Source organism: Peromyscus maniculatus, chromosome 10 (genome assembly GCF_049852395.1).
Source record: "Peromyscus maniculatus bairdii isolate BWxNUB_F1_BW_parent chromosome 10, HU_Pman_BW_mat_3.1, whole genome shotgun sequence".
NCBI lineage: Eukaryota > Metazoa > Chordata > Mammalia > Rodentia > Cricetidae > Peromyscus > Peromyscus maniculatus.
Genome location: NC_134861.1, coordinates 98,915,447 through 98,930,842, shown reverse-complemented (window position 1 = coordinate 98,930,842; position 15,396 = coordinate 98,915,447).

The following is a 15,396-nucleotide window of genomic DNA, read 5'->3' as shown; positions in this document are numbered from 1 at the left end:
CTATCCGTAGTTCCTGTGGGGAGGCCCTAAGGGGAGGTTAAAAAGCTTGCGAATTAGAAGAAAACAGAGAAGACAAAGATGTGGGCAGGGAGAAGAATTGGGCCTGGAGAAGGCAGATAAACAGACAGACAGACAAAGGAGATGGAAGAAGACAATAATCAATGATAAAGAGGAAAAATGCATCCATCAAGTCAGCCAAGAGCTCAGACGTTTCCCAAGTACAGGTCTGGTCGAGCGCAGCCCAGCCAGTCCCAGTGTCGCTCTGGAGAAAGCATTTCTTTGTTTTTCAGTGGGACACACAGCCCGAATGTGTGCACCCTGCCCCCTCCCCCCCATACACACATTCAGTGGGGACACACAGCCCGAGTGTGTGCACCCTCACACACACACACACACATACACACATTCAGTGAGAACACACAGCCCGAGTGTGTGCACCCGCCCCCCCCCACATTCAGTGGGGACACACAGCCCGAGTGTGTGCACCCTGCCACACACACACACACACACACACACACACACATTCAGTGGGGAAACACAGACTGAGTGTGTGCACCCTGCCCCCCCCCCCACATACACACATTCAGTGGGGACGCACAGCCCAAGTGTGTGCACCCCGCCACACACACACACACACACACACACACACACACACACACATTCAGTGGGGACACACAGTCTGAGTGTGTGCACCCTCCCCCCCCCACACACACACATACACATTCAGTGGGGACACACAGGCCGAGTGTGTGCACTCCCCCATACACATTCAGTGGGGACACACAGCCCAAGTGTGTGCACCCCCCAAGACACACATACATATTCACAAGCATACACACAAAACTGTTGACTTCTCTTAGAGCAACAGAGATAATAAACAATAGCCATTGTGACACCTTTCTTCCCTAAATCTGAACTAAAAGAAAACTGTAGAATATTACAGCCGGAAGGAGCTTCCGACATGATCTTGTCCATTCTCATGTCCCACAGGACTCAGCCAAGGCCAAGCTGATGCATGAGGCAGAGTCAGGCCTAAAAGCCAGGTTGCTTTTCGAAGACGGTTGCTTCTTCCAAGACCAAGGAGCCTTGGAACTGACTTAAAGAAGCGCAGTCTCGCTGTCTCCTCTCAACTGCCCCTCAAGTGCATAATTATGATTTCTTTTAAAGGATGAGCAAACTTCAAGATTTTATTTACTGCACTTTCTTAAAGTTCTGAGGTGAATGGAGATTTTTGAAAACATCTGTTTACCAATTTCCCACTGGTAACAGAACCTTGGTGGTAATAACTACATCACCTCCGTACCCTTCTCTGTGAAGCCATTAAGCCTGGAAGCACGCTGGTTTTGGCAATACAGAAATCAAAGTGGGAACGCAGCGGAGCAGATCTGTGTTAAGGAACAAAAACCCACGGGCTGCTTCAAATATCAACAAGGAACCCTGAAATTTTCTATCAATTTCTTTTCATGGCCTTGTGACATTTTCAACTTAAAACTACATTGCTCGCCATCAAGGCACTTTGAGAGAGCTTCAGTTGGAAAAGGTAATTTTTGAGTGAGATTCAGCAGAAAAAGGTAATTTTTCAGAGAGGTTCACTGGAAAAAGGTAATTTTCAGAACCAATTGCTGTGTTCTTTTGCTATTATTTTGTCCTTTTTTTCCCTCTTTCCTAAGTAGTCCTAATGTCATTCATGGGCACTCTATGTCAATACATCTGCACTGGCTAAGACGTTTGTGCAAAGTAAGTCTGTAGAAACTGTGGCTCCCGGCAATGTTATTCCAGGGCTGTGAAGATCAAACAATACAATCCCACTTGGCGGTTTCATCAATTCTGCATCAATGTTGATGCTCGAGCTGGAGGCCTGGACCCGGAATCATAATTTCAGCCACACACAAATTTTGTTTTGTTTTGTTTTTGATGGGGAATCTAATTTCATATGATGAGCAATGCGGGGTTGCATTGTGTTTCCGCAACACAACTCCATAAGCCTCCAGGACCAGCTCTGCGACTGATGGGCCAGGCTGCAGAGGGGCTTAATGGCTAATCTAGACTGCATCAATTCATAGTGTTTTGAGATACTAAAGGAAAAATGACTAGTTTTAGAATGCATGTTATTATATGTCATTTGTATAAGTGGCTGGGCAAGCATCCTTGAGAGCTGAGACCTTTCATCTATTCATTTTCTGGAGAGTTCCAATCTTTAGAAAGGAAATTATGCAATACGGCTTTAATGGTCTGAAATGAAGACTCTAAAATTATCAGGCTTCTCATATATTTCTCCTTTGATTATAGCATCATAGAGAAAATGAAAAAAGATCTCCCTCCAGGCAAGATGTGAAAGTTGGGGGGCATGAAAAGAAGCACCCTCAAAACCCTCTGTTAAAGGTAAAACCGCAAGAACAGCAAGGCCTAACTGGTCACCATTTGATTCTCTCCTTTATACATTTTTTGATTTCCCATGAGTATTAATGGCCTCCCTTTTGCTAATCTCCATGAGAAACTGTCCAGTGACCAAGTCCACACTTTCTGACTATGTGAGCTCCCAGTCAGCACAAGACAGTTTCAGTGTAGGTACTCTCTTAATTGTCTTTTCCCTCTGATCATGTTGCTGGCCACCCTCAGGCCTTCCACACACTATAGATAGAATCAAGTTAAACTCTGATGCTATTTCGATGTAAAATGACTATTTTATTTGTGTGAGTATGTGTGTGCATGTGTATGTGGGTATGTGTGTGCATGTGTATGTGGGTATGTGTGTGCATTTGTATGTGGGTACGTGTGTGTGTGTGTGTGTGCATGCGTGCGTGCGTGTTTGTGTGTGTGTGTATGTGTATGTGGGTACGTGTGTGTGCGTGTGTGTGTGCGCATGCATGCGTGCGTGCGTGTGCGTGCGTGTGTGTGTGTGTGTGTGCATGTGTATGTGTGCATGTGTATGTGTGCGTGTGCGTGTGCGCGTGTGCGTGTGCGTGTGTGTGCGTGTGCGTGTGTGCGTGTGCGTGTGTGTGTGTGTGCATGCGTGCATGTGTGTGTGTGTGTGCATGTGTATGTGTGCGTGTGCATGTGCGTGTGTGCGTGTGCGTGCGCGTGCGCGTGCGCGTGTGTGTATGTGTGTGTGTGTGTGTGTGTGTGTGTGTGTGTGTGTGTGAGCCAGAGGTCAGCCACAGGTGACATTTCTCCAGACATCGTTCTGTAGGACACCATCTCTTACTGCCTGGAGCTCAGAGACTTGGCTAGGCCTGTCTCCATCTTCACCACGCCAGGACTACAAGCACATGCCATGACACCATCCCTTTTTAAACGGATTATCGGGACTGAATTTAAGTCCTCAGCAAGCACGTTATTAAATGAACTCTCTCCACAGCCCTTTAGAAACTGTTTTTCTTGTAAGAGAAAATGTCAAATTGCTTTACTATTTACAACCAGAAAGAAAAACCACAGTGGTCAACTGTGATCAAGCTGTTGATTTTCAGTCCTGTGGGAGCTTTTCTCTCTCTTAGAGTTGGCTCTGATACCATTGGGTTGTTCCTCTCTGAGGTTGGAGTTAACCGTCAGCTGAACCATAACCAAATGTGCCCCATGAGATGTTAAAGCAATTGTCATCCAACACCTAACCATGTGACGCTAGTGTCAACCTGGCAGAATCTAGAGGCTTCTGGGAGATGGGTCTCTGTATGCCTGTGTGATGCGATCTTGATTACACTGAGGTGGGAAGTCTCACCCACTATGAGTGACATCACTTCCTGCCTGGGGTCCTGGACTGTATGAGTGCAGAAAGGGAGCTGAGCAGCAATATGCAAATATTATTCTCTGCTTCCTGACTGTAGATGCACTGTGACCAGCTGCTTCCTGCTGCCTTCACATCCCTGCTCTGATGTACTGGACCCTGGATCCATGTCTGTCTGTCTCTGTCTCTGTTTCTCTCTGTGTCTGCCTCGCTGACTCTGTCTCTCTCTGTCTCTCTGTCTCTCTGTCTCTCTCTCTCTCTCTCTGTGTGTGTGTGTGTGTGTGTGTGTGTGTGTGTGTGTGTGTCTCATTGGTTTTGTCAGAGTGTTTTAATCCCAGCAACAGGAAAGGAAAGGAAGACAGCCCACTGCTCTAGTGTGAGAAGTTCCTGGTTCCATTCCTAATGCTCTGCCTTCTTGATGAAGATCTTCAGTCAGTCAACACATAAACATTCTTTTAAGTAGAAAATCTGTTTCCTCTTGTCAAGAGATGGCTTTTAATAATTCTAAACATTATTAAATCCAAGAACTGTTTAAATTTGGTGCCAAGTGTTGCTTTCAGAAAATATGGGGTAGTGAGTCCTCAGGTAAGTTTTGGAGGTAGTGGTTTATTACCTTGATCTGTGTGAGAGTCTCCTAGATTCAGAATTAACCTTGTCTAAAGTACTCAACTGTAGCTAGAGTTTTCCTGAATTGCCCACAGTCAGGACAAATCTCTGTCACCCGCCAGTCCCACAGCCGCTCAGACCCAACCAAGTAAACACAGAGACTTATATTGCTTACAAACTGTATGGCCATGGCAGGCTTCTTGCTAACTGTTCTTACGTCTTAAATTAATCCATTTCTATAAATCTATACCTTGCCACGTGGCTCGTGGCTTACCGGCATCTTCACATGCTGCTTGTCCTGGTGATGGCTGGCAGTGACTCCTTCTGCCTTCCTGTTCTTTCTTTTCTCCTCTCTGTTAGTCTCGCCTATACTTCCTGCCTAGCCACTGGCCGATCAGTGTTTTATTTATTGACCAATCAGAGCAACACATTTGCCATACAGAACATCCCACAGCACACCCCCCCCCCCGCCTTTTTTTAAAGGAAGGTTTTAACCCTAACAAAGTAAAATTACATATAATTTGGGAATCAGGGCATAGTTTTTTTACTACTTCCTGCTGGAGGGGGGCACTATATCTTATGGGGACACAAAGAAAATTTTAGGATTATAGAATAGTCCATGAGACTGTATTGTCTGAGCCAGTTGCCTTGAATCCGATCTGGACATTGGATTATCTGGGCCATGGTGTCATTGGAGACCTTTCAGGGGGTCTTGGCTGGTCAAACCTGATGTATCTTAATCTGCAACAAATCCATAGCCTCTGACTTTCTGTGGGAACAAAAGCAGAGTCTCCTTTCCAAAGCAACACATCCTTACATCCAAATTTTGAAGCCAGGAACCCACATCAAACCGACAGCTGCCACTCATTTGAGAGAGACAATTAGGAAGCTGTTTTTAGCTCCATTTTAGAATCTTTTTTTCAGGTTTTAGGTGGAAACGCTTGCCAACTCGTTGGGTGCCAGTCAACTGTATACAGTAAATACATTTTTATATATTAAAAACCTATAAATATAATATATACAGTATCTTTTATACTATTAATAATATAAATTAATTTTTATATAAGTATTCATAATTTGATATCTGAGTTTTATCTCAATAAAGATGCTAAATTTTTTTTTTTTTTGGTTTTTCAAGACAGAGTTTTTCTGTGTAGCTTTGCACCTTTCCTGGAACTCGCTTTGTAGACCGTGCTGGCCTTGAACTCACAGAGATCCCATAAACTTTTGGGGGAGTTTAATCTAAGATTCAATAAAAATGTCACATGCTACTTAATGTTTATGGATTGCATCTTAATCATAACCTGATGTAAATGACTTCTTCAGAAACTTTGTCTGCATTTCCAACTTATGAAACAAGCTGCTCTCCTCACACACCGCAGCACAGGGACTCTGAGTGCCGCCTCAGACAGCTAGTGATTTGTGGCTTTTCTTCTAACAGCTCCTATGGGGCGCTGCACACACCCAGATCTTTTGGAAACAGAGTCAAGACAAGGCTTGTAGCTCTAATACACAGTGTAAAGACTGAGTTTCCAGCTGTCCACACTAGTGTCCAACTCCCAGACCTGTCACTCCCTGGTGACGTGTCTTTTGACACATGACTTCTCTGCTCACAGTCACACTGGAGATTTGTTTCACCAAGGGTGCTGGCTGGACCACAGCATCCCAAAGTGAAGCACATCTTTCCATCTGGAGCCTTCATTTCTTCATTGAAACGACTTTTGACAAAGATGAGGTATGTTCTCTTTTTAATGTGTTTCACATCGTAGGAGAAAGATGTACTCAGGTCCTGAGTTGTCTTAGTCACTGTTCTATTCCTGTGAAGAGACAGCATGACCAAGGCAACTCACAAAAGGAAGCATTTAACTGGGGGCTGGCTTACAGTTTTAGAAGGTTAGTCCATGATTGCCACGACCAGAAGGAAAGAGGCATGATGCCAGAGCAGTAGCTGAGAGCTTTACATCCTGATCCACAGGCAGCAGGCAGAGAGATAGATAGATAGATAGATAGATAGAGAGAGAGAGAGAGAGAGAGAGAGAGAGAAAGAGAGAGAAGCCCACCCCCAGTGTTGCACCTTCTCCCATGAGGCCACACCTCCTCCAAATCCTTCCCCAACAGTTCCACTAACTGCAACCAAGCATTCAAGCATATGAGCCTGTGTAGGCCATTCTTACTCAAACCACCAAATGAACTATGGAGGCTCCAGATGGAAGAATGTGCTTCATTTTGGGAAATGCAAAGACTGCATTTCAGTGAGTTTAAATGACCTCAGATAGCACAGCTTCATTATACACATCGTACATCTTCATGTTCCCAAAGGTTAGAAAGCTCTCGCCGCATAGCAGTCAGTCTGTCGGTGCTCACTGGAACAAAATTGACTATGATGAAATGGAATAGGGTGTTGTAGTCCAACCAGCACCCTTGGTGAAGGTTGACCTAACAACACTCTCTTTGGTACCTCAATAACCATGTCCATGGTTTATCTAGAAACCATACCATGAGAGCTGACAGAGCAGCTGTTTCTACAGCATGCTGAATTACAGACTGCCACTCAAGGTGCTGCCATGGTGAAGAAATGTTTTCTGCTTCAAATTTTAGGTGCTCAAAGTTTTAAAATGATCTATTTTATTTAAGCTATGCCTTTAAATGAATGCTTATGTTCTAACTCAAGGTGCTGCCATGGTGAAGAAATGTTTTCTGCTTCAAATTTCAGGTTCTCAAAATTTTTAAACAATCTATTTTATTGAAGCTATGCCTTTAAATGCACGCATATGTTCAAATGTAAATGGTAAGAAATGCTTCTGCTTCCTGAGTTGCAGAGTTGAGACCAGTGATGAGAACGTTCCAGCCACTACCCATGGACTGGTGCGATACACTGGCACAGCCATAGATCTCACAGTGCAGACAACATATAGAGATGAGTTTATGTATTATAGACAGACTCCTCCATAAGCAGGGATACATGATTATCCATATAGAGAGTGTCCTCCTCTGAGACAGGCTCTCACATGGCCCAGAACGGCTGTCTTCTCTACGCAGGGCTTCTGGTTGAACCCAGCACTTCATGCAGGCTTGGCAAGCATTCTACCAGCCAAGCTCCATCCCCAGCCAGTTTTGATTTCTTCTAACGTTCAAAGCTCCACCTTCCAGCCTACGGGCACTCTAGATGAAATCTTCAGAGGCTGATATCCTAGGTGAGCGTTTCCTTTTAAAGATTGTCCACTCAGCCCGACTACGATGAACAAGGTGAGGCTGTCAGCACACAGTCCAGGTAGCACCAACGTACAGGGGCGAGTAGACCAAGGAGGGATGCTTCTGCGGGAGCTTGGCATACATTTAGAGAGAGATTTTAGGGTTTAGTCAAGTTTAATTCTTTTCAGGCTTGTGAACAGGCGGAGGCAGAGGTTATTTCTTTATATAATTTATTGGAGGATGATAGTTTCAAAGTTTTTCAAGCTATACCAACCTGAATCCCTGGGATCTCTCAGCGTATACTGTGTTTCTTTGTTTTTGTGGGCAATGTGGCACTTTGCTTTTCCTTTTTTAGTTGGGATCCAGAGGGTTTGCGTTTTCCTCTAAAGTGTGTTTTGACTTAATAAACTTGACTGCTGCCAGCCTGCGTTACTATTTGTAACCAAGTTCAGGTTGAGAAGGGGCAGAGCCAGGGATAATTCAGTTAAGACAAAGGGGAGGGAGAGGAACAACGCCCGTCCTGTCTCTTGGACCTGCACTTTGGGGCATATAAGGTGTGGGGTTTTATCAATTGCACCTGAGTTAGCAGGAAAGCCAGTCCTTGCAGTGATAGAACTTGCCTCCTTGCTTCTGCAGTTCAGTTTAGAGCCACAGGGACACCATCCATCAAAAGAACCTTTCCTGAAGAGGAGAATCTTGTTAAGGCTGGCTGTCAACCTGAGAAAACTAATCATGGTATTGAACAACAACATGATTTTAGTCTGCTTTCCTCATCTCTTCTACTGAGCAGGCCATTAAGGAGGAAGGCCGACAGATGTGCACCAACCAACTAAAAATAGCAGTGCTGCTTTAAATATCAAGTGTGCCTGTTTGATGCAGGAGAGAAGGAAAGGCTAAGCCTCTGCATCTACACATAATGCAATTTAGATGTGAAGCTGGAGTCCTATCTGACTCCGCAGCTGAGATGTGGGTGGGTGGGCAGTTCCTTTAGCCAAAGGACTTAATGGCTTCTTCAGAGTGACGAGTTTTTTCATGGCCAGATTATGCCAGAAATGCACACACTATGACTGATCTGGGTGTGTGTTATGTCCTGTTCAACCTGGAGTCAGAAAGATCGATTCGCGTGTTTGAGTCTGCAAAACAGACTCAAGGCATTTTTATTTTCTTCTCAGTGTGTTCTTTTTATCTTCTCTTCAATGTGGCTTTCCTTTCTGCTTTATCTACACTACCAGCTGAATGCTGATGACCTGGGAGTACAACAGGCAGGTTACATTTAATGGTAATCTGTGGCCACAGCTGCCCGAGTGCCCACTGATACTGAACTGTGACCCTGGGACAAAGAGTTTTTATTCTTGTTTATTTCTGAACACAAAATCCTGGAAGCATTGGTCCTTCCAATTCCTGACCTCTATCTTAACCCTGCCTCTACCCTAAAGACCCCATGATGCCCCTTCTCTCCTCTAACAATTAATACCCCCCAACCCCTCTCACTATGCAGGATTTTGTACCACAGCTTGACTGGTACTAAATGCTGGCCAAGGCACACATTAAGTAGGTATTTCTTGATTGATTAGATGCTGTGGGATGATTTTCTGTATGCTGTGAATATATGTGTTGCTCCCATTGGCTAATAAATAAAGCAGCTTTGGCCTATGGCAAGGCAGCTCAGAGGCAGGTGGGAAATCTAAGCAGAGATACAGAGATAAAAAGGGTGGAGTTGGGAAAGACGCCAGCCTGCCATTCAAGGAGCAACATGTAATGGGAAACGGGTAATGCCACGAAGCCATGTGGCAAAACATAGATTAATAGGAAAGGGGTGAGTTAAGTTATAAGAGCTAGCTAGCAAGAAGCTTGAGCTGTAGGCCATGAAGTTTGTAATTAATATAAGCCTCTGAGTGATTATTTTATAAGCAGCTGTAAGAGCTTGGTTGGGAGAGATTCTTCAGGACCGACCTTGGGGCCAGGCAGGACAGGAAAGCTTCCAGCTACAATTAGATGACTGTGTTGCAGGACAGCGGCCATAAAGTAGATTTTGTGGTTAGTTGAGTCTTCACTTTCTTGTAAGAAGGGGCATTTTCAGGAACATATAAATTGCAAATCTTTGTACCAAAAGTGTTGTTGATGCATAAACATCTTTGTCATATAGATACTTGTAGATGAATTTCTAAACAGTCTTATTAAATAAGAAACACAGAACCAAACACAGGGGTAATGGCCGAAGAGATCAGAGAAATATCGAATAGCCACAACTACCCTTAGCTTACCACCTCGCAGTAGCTTCCCAAGAGAGAGCTTCTTCCTGTCTAACCTGCACTTTTATTGCCTTCCTGTTCTGCCTTCTCATTGGCTCTAAGCCCAGCCACATCACTTCCTTGTCACTCCCTATCTATACAGACCTCCAGGTCTCTATGGTTGGTACTGAGATTAAAAGTGTGTATCACCATGCTTGGCTGTGTCCTTGACCACACAGAGTCTCTGCCTGCCATGTGATCGGGCATGTGCTACCACCGCCTGACTTCTGTTTATGGCTTGCTATAACCTCTGATCTCCAGGCAAACTGTATTTATTAACATACAAACAAAATATCACATTTCAGCACAAATAAGTATCACCACATTTCCCCTTTTATTCTAATAAAAAGAAAATAAAGTTATAACTAATATAAGAAAAACTATATACAATAAGTACAATAACTATACACAATAGTCCTATAGTCCTAGTGCTAAGACAAGGACAGGGCATTCTTGGGGCTTGGTGGTCAGACAGCTTGGCCTAATGGTAGGTGACAGAAAAGTGAAAGGCTGTCTCACAGAAGAAAAGAGTGGGCAGCGACTGAGGAACATCAGACATTGTCCTACGCACACCTGCAATTACACTGATCACACCCAATGCTATTCAAAAGTGTACTTCCTCCATAGATGGGGAGTTAAGGAACATTCAAGTCCAGGAATGCCTCTTCAGAGGCCACAGACTGTAGCTACAGTTTTCCTGCCTGGCCGACAGTCAGGACAAATCTCTGTCACCTGCCAGTCCCACAGCCACTCAGACCCAAGCAAGTAAACACAGAGACTTATATTGCTTACAAACTGTATGGCCGTGGCAGGCTTCTTGCTAACTGTTCTTATAGCTTAAATTAATCCATTTCCATAAATCTATACCTTGCCACGTGGCTCATGGCTTACAGGCGTCTTCACATGCTGCTTATAATGGCGGCGGCTGGCATTGTGTCCTTCTGCCTTCCTGTTCTCTCAATTCTCCTCTCTGTTAGTCCTGCCTATACTTCCTGCCTGGCCACTGGCCAATCAGTATTTTATTTATTGACCAATCAGAGCAACAGATTTTACATATAGACCATCCCATAGCAACAGACCATGACCTGTTTGACAATAACTGCTGTTGGTAACTTACTGTTACAGTAACAACTGTTTTTTCCAGACACCTTACTGCAAAGGTTCATCGGATCTGCTCCTAGTGTTGATGTTCAGTGTGTGTGTGTGTGTGTGTGTGTGTGTGTGTGTTGTACAGTAAGGATGTGGGAATTATACCAGTCATTTCATTGCAATTTTTCTCTTTCCTCTTCACAGTTTTCTAGGAGATCTTTCCATGTCACTGTGGATAATTTAACTGCAAAGATGTATCACACTACAATTTCTTTTCCCAGTCTCATTTGTGGAGTTATAATTGACCTGTTTTACTCTATGGGGTTTTGTGGGGTCTTTTTTCCCCTCTGTTTTTTTTATAACCATCAAGGCTGCTATGATATCACTTACCTAATGTTTTGGACATATTCATAGTGTTGTCTAGTGTAGATTCCTAGAAGTTGACTGACAGATGCAAGGCATTTCTCTTTTAAAATTTGACCAGAACTACCAAATTTCCTCCTAGAAATGCTATTATGATTTATCTCTCTGAAACACTATACAAAAGCTTTCTTTGCCCCTCATCCACTAGTGCTTTAAGGATCATTCTATTCTCTTTAAAACTAATAGATAAAAGTGGTGCCTTGCTATTGTTTTTATTATTCTATCGGTTGTCAGTGAGCCTGTCATTCACACCAGGGACTGGCCATTTGCTCTTTTGGTGACTTTTCCTTTGACATTTTTCCTCCTGAGGTATTCTTTTATTGTTAATTTGTAGATGCTCTTAGTATATTGTGGAATTTAACCCTTTGATTATTATTCATGATGCAAGTATTATTTCTTCATTTGTCCCTTGTCTTACAACTTGAAATTCCTAGCAGTCTTAAGTTTTTATATAACTCATTCACCTTTGATTTTATAAGTTATACATTCATTTCTTGCTTAGGAAGAATGAGCCCAGTAAATTTACCAAAGTATTCTGTGTTTCCTAGTAGTTTGCAATGCTTTAAATGTGAGATGGATAAAATGTCATCAGAAGTCAAAAATCAGTATCAAACAAATGAAATTATTGACTAGTTTAAGAGAGCAGATTCTAAGGCCAGGCTGTCTGGGTCTTTTCCTTGCTGTGTGACCTTGGGCAAGTTGCTTAACCATGCTGTACTTCAGTTTCCCTATCTATAAAATGACATTAACCATTGTACCAGCATTATATAATCGTGAGAATTGAATAGTTAATTGATGGTGAGCACTGTCAACAGTACTGGACACACACATGTCAGGCAAAAATGTATACTGCTAGGGTGAAACCTGAGTCTGAAAAAGGGGAAACAGAAACACAGCCGTTGGCTTTGAAGACTCAAAATGCCATCACACAGACTTGGGTGCTGGTGTTCACACCCTTAGACATTCCCACTGCGCCTCAGAGAATCTCAGTCCCTTCCATCACACAAGCAGAGATTGACTACGCCAGGGCAGCTCAGTCCCCTCAAGTGGCCCAGGGACAGACTTGTGTTCAGAGGCATGGTGTGGAAACTACCTTCCTGTCAGAAAAGTCCACCTTTGGGCTTGAAGGAACATGAAACCTGAAGATTGTTTCTAGAATTTTATTAATGTAACTGAATATCTGGGGAAAACAAATATAAATTCAGGAAGCCATTTGACTATGATGGTTTATATCTACTGTCTGCCTGCCCCTGTCAAAAACATATGAGGGAACCCATGTTTGTTTCTGTTGACCATTATATGTCAAATATATGTGTATATACATAATATATATGTATATATACACACACACATATAAACAGAATCACAGTGTTAATATGTTGCTAAAATTCAGTGATGAATTAACAAATTTCATTCTAAACACCTTTCTTTTCTTGAGGTGTGTGTGTGTGTGTGTGTGTGTGTGTGTGTGTGTGCACGTGTGTCTGTGTTTCTGTGTGTGTTATTTTGATGATCTAGACATTATTTTGGGTGGGGTATAAAGAGCCAGGAATCATGACTTTCTTGTTGTGATAAGTACAGAAGTTGCCATGCGTTCATGCTTATGAAAGGCAGTATACCATTATGACTGACACTTCAGATTGAGGAGCCCAACCATATAGGCTTGGTCAGCATATCTAACCTCTTGTTAGTGAACTGAAGACATTCCCATCTCTGCTCCCCATTGGCTCTTTCCCAACTCCATTAGCAACTGGAGTCACTCAAGGAAGAGAAGCCACAGTAGGAAGAAAAATGGGGGCATCTACACAGCCTCCACATCTCAAAATCATACTCTACAGTAGTGGTAGATTAACAGCATTGACAAATTTTAAAAAATGGCCAGGTTGTGGTGGCACATGCCTTTAATCCCAGCACTTGAGAGGCAGAGACAGGCAGATCTCTGAGTTCAAGGCTATCCTGGGCTACACAGAGAAATCCTGTCTAGAAAAAAAAAAACAACAACAATGACAACAACAACAACAAAAACCTAAAAATATTTGAGTTTGGATAGCCTACAATTTAGTTTAGTCTTCAAAAATAAAAAGCCAAGTTGTCACAGAAGTGGAATGACGGAATTAGAAAGTTTGCTTGTGTAGAAAAGGAGACAGGAGAGAAGGAAGCTCAGACTCTGGGCACTGAGTGAAGGGACCTGTGTTCTGGTGGGAGAGACAGACGCTCACAGAGGACCCGTGCTTTGCTGAGGAGTAAGTGTCTGGTCACTGCTGGAATCTGGCATCATGTGTGGACAGGTACAGAGCTTATCCACATAATACCGGGTCAGGGAGTGAGTGCCATGGCCTGTCATGTGTCTCCCGTCACCATCTCAGGTTTTGAACATGCAGCAGAGCAATTTCACTTTCCACTTGGCCCCAGAAATGACCTAGCTGATCCTGTCTACAGGAAAGAGCCTCACATGGTTCGGAATCCCCAGAACACAGTGGGAACAATACCATGATGTTCCCATCCACCAAGAGGGAGAGAGTGTGCTTGGGAGACAGCAGACAGATGTGAGCTCGCTCTGTAGAGGTGGAGGACACCAGAGTGGCAAATGTGGACTGAGGACCAAAGACCAGATGGGACCACAGACCTGCAAGTGGGTGCCGGGCTGGAAAATACCCAGACCATGGGCCAGATGCTCTTGTCTGATGTTTTAATATCTCATTAAGTGTCCTGGGGTTCCTGATGTCTCCAGGAAATGCAAGAAAGGAACTGAAATCACCCAAGATTTGTGTCCACAGTGTACATGGGAACTCAAAATGAATTTAATCAAAATACTTTAAAAACAGGGCACTTCTTTCATGTCTTAATTTATAAACAGTAGATTTTTTACCTACTGTTTTACAGGTACAAGAGTGCCCCATTTTATAAATTGGTGCATTTATTTGCTTACACATTGCTATGTATATGTATCTGGCATATGGCACTTGTACTTAAGGCTAATAATTATGTTTCCCCTATTGGCATCAGCTTTGATAGTGTAGGTTTTCAAATACCTTCAACTGAGAAATTCTCAGGTGACCTAGACTAATTTCTTGGCTTTGTAAATTTCAACCTCTTAATTTTCAGCCTTCTTTTGTTCAGGGCTGTCCTGGGAAGGCAACATGAATTCGTTAATTTTTGAATTATGGAAGGCAGGCAGCCATCTGGAACTGGAAAAGCACAGGTTTCAGAAGAGCCCTTCACGGAGGTGAAGCACCATTCACACGCTCTCACGTCTGCCTTGCGTGACAGAGGACAAAGCCGGCAGCAGCTACCTTGGGTCTCCTTCGGCACAAGGCACTCAAGATGGTGCTGTGTGTAAATGGGATGTGTGACTTCAAAGGAAGGCCAGGTCTGAGGAACAGCAAACCATGTGTAATATGGTAAGAGCTTCTCTGCCATGTGAGTGAAATATTTTTAAATATTTTAGAATCTTGAATGGAGATTGAAGTCAATGCAAAAAAACAAAACAAGACCAAAAAAAAAAAAAAAAAAGGAAAAAGAAAAGAAAGAAAAAGCTGTTAAAGTCAGCTTCATTAGAGACTGCATTTCCAAGTATGGAGAACCTGCAGAGCCGTTATTCGATGTACTGAGAGGCCATCTTTTCTCTGTCCTTGAGAACATCCCATCCATCTTTAATAGTGTCTGTGTGCCTCAATAGCATCCACAGCAGTGTGAGCATGATAACTAAAGAGCAGGTGTCAAGCAGACATCAGCAAAGCAAGGGATAAACAGAGAAAATAAGATTGGATGGGGCTTGGGGGTGGGAAGAGAAAAATGATATAGCTCCGAGTTTACCGGATAGGGCTTATCTGAAAAAGCTTTGTAGTCCAGTTTTAAAATGATAAACACACAGAGCTGAAAGGGCCCCTGAGAAGTCATCTGATCCATCCTCCAACCTCTAGGGAGGTTTTATCTAAACCATTTTTACCAAGAGGTGTCTGTCGTATTCTTAAAATTCTGTGGGGAAGCAGCTACGACAGCTTCTCTAGTATCCCATTATAATGCTTTATAACCACAAGTGTCAGGAAACCCCTCCTTGTACATATATATTCC